Raw genomic sequence first — 2,500 nt, 5'->3', positions numbered from 1 at the left:
TTTTGTGAAAAAATGAAATTCGTGGTTTTTGAGGTGTGAGGGTTGGAATGGCCTCCAAATGCCCCCAAATGAATACCATGAAATTCTTGGTGCACGAAAGTTTTGAGTTCGGAGGGTTTTGCACATGGCCAAGTTGGTCGGTGCACCGCGGCATAGCTAGAAGGCTTGGTGGGAGTTTTGTGAAAAAATGAAATTCGTGGTTTTTGAGGTGTGAGGGTTGGAATGGCCTCCAAATGTCCCCAAATGAATACCATGAAATTCTTGGTGCACGAAAGTTTTGAGTTCGGAGGGTTTTGCACATGGCCAAGTTGGTCGGTGCACCGCGGCATAGCTAGATGGCTTGTGTGGAGTTTTGTGAAAAAATGAAATTCGTGGTTTTTGAGGTGTGAGGGTTGGAATGGCCTCCAAATGTCCCCAAATGAATACCATGAAATTCTTGGTGCACGAAAGTTTTGAGTTCGGAGGGTTTTGCACATGGCCAAGTTGGTCGGTGCACCGCGGCATAGCTAGATGGCTTGTGTGGAGTTTTGTGAAAAAATGAAATTCGTGGTTTTTGAGATGTGAGGGTTGGAATGGCCTCCAAATGTCCCCAAATGAATACCATGAAATTCTTGGTGCACGAAAGTTTTGAGTTCGGAGGGTTTTGCACATGGCCAAGTTGGTCGGTGCACCGCGGCATAGCTAGATGGCTTGTGTGGAGTTTTGTGAAAAAATGAAATTCGTGGTTTTTGAGATGTGAGGGTTGGAATGGCCTCCAAATGCCCCCAAATGAATATCATGAAATTCTTGGTGCACGAAAGTTTTGAGTTCGGAGGGTTTTGCACATGGCCAAGTTGGTCGGTGCACCGCGGCATAGCTAGATGGCTTGTGTGGAGTTTTGTGAAAAAATGAAATTCGTGGTTTTTGAGGTGTGAGGGTTGGAATGGCCTCCAAATGCCCCCAAATGAATACCATGAAATTCTTGGTGCACGAAAGTTTTGAGTTCGGAGGGTTTTGCACATGGCCAAGTTGGTCGGTGCACCGCGGCATAGCTAGAAGGCTTGGTGGGAGTTTTGTGAAAAAATGAAATTCGTGGTTTTTGAGGTGTGAGGGTTGGAATGGCCTCCAAATGTCCCCAAATGAATACCATGAAATTCTTGGTGCACGAAAGTTTTGAGTTCGGAGGGTTTTGCACATGGCCAAGTTGGTCGGTGCACCGCGGCATAGCTAGATGGCTTGTGTGGAGTTTTGTGAAAAAATGAAATTCGTGGTTTTTGAGGTGTGAGGGTTGGAATGGCCTCCAAATGTCCCCAAATGAATACCATGAAATTCTTGGTGCACGAAAGTTTTGAGTTCGGAGGGTTTTGCACATGGCCAAGTTGGTCGGTGCACCGCGGCATAGCTAGATGGCTTGTGTGGAGTTTTGTGAAAAAATGAAATTCGTGGTTTTTGAGATGTGAGGGTTGGAATGGCCTCCAAATGTCCCCAAATGAATACCATGAAATTCTTGGTGCACGAAAGTTTTGAGTTCGGAGGGTTTTGCACATGGCCAAGTTGGTCGGTGCACCGCGGCATAGCTAGATGGCTTGTGTGGAGTTTTGTGAAAAAATGAAATTCGTGGTTTTTGAGATGTGAGGGTTGGAATGGCCTCCAAATGTCCCCAAATGAATACCATGAAATTCTTGGTGCACGAAAGTTTTGAGTTCGGAGGGTTTTGCACATGGCCAAGGTTGGCGGTGCACCGCGGCATAGCTAAATGGCTTGGTGGGGAGTTTTGTGAAAAAATGAAATTCGTGGTTTTTGAGATGTGAGGGTTGGAATGGCCTCCAAATGCCCCCAAATGAATACCATGAAATTCTTGGTGCACGAAAGTTTTGAGTTCGGAGGGTTTTGCACATGGCCAAGGTTGGCGGTGCACCACGGCATAGCTAGATGGCTTGGTGGGGAGATTTGTGAAAAAATGAAATTCGTGGTTTTTGAGATGTGAGGGTTGGAAAGGCCTCCAAATGCCCCCAAATGAGTACTGTAAAAGTGTTGGTGCACAAAAGTTTTGAATTGGATGCATTTTGCACTTGGCCAAGTTGGTCGGTGCACCGCGACTAGATAGGTTGGTGCCAAAATTTGTCAAATTTAAGACCTTGGCCAAACTGAATGAAATTTTGTGGGGAGGTTCCTGATATTGTTTAGTGGTGGACTGGAAAAAATGAGGTCGAAATTCGAAGTCTACATGTGCTTTTCTATTTTTCCCGATTTTACACATACCCGGTAAGTAAAAAAAATAAAAAAAATAGTTCCCCTTCGAGAAAAATTATGAAATTTGGTGAGCAAGGAGATACCATTATTCTACGAATTACTGCAAAAAATCGCATCAAAATTCGAAGTATAGCCCGAGATATGGACTTATGTCTGCTCAAAAAAAGTGTATCTACTTGTACAATTTTGCCTTTTGCATATTAACCTCTTATAGGGGGGGAGTGCTCCTTGAGCCGGCCAGCTCCACACTGGCAGGTTTTAAAGGGAG

Source organism: Vigna unguiculata, unplaced genomic scaffold (genome assembly GCF_037176805.1).
Source record: "Vigna unguiculata cultivar grain cowpea cultivar isolate G323 ecotype 2 unplaced genomic scaffold, ASM3717680v1 ptg000118l, whole genome shotgun sequence".
NCBI classification, from domain to species: domain Eukaryota; kingdom Viridiplantae; phylum Streptophyta; class Magnoliopsida; order Fabales; family Fabaceae; genus Vigna; species Vigna unguiculata.
The sequence above is the reverse complement of the archived record's forward strand: the minus strand, read 5'-3'. Positions refer to the sequence as shown.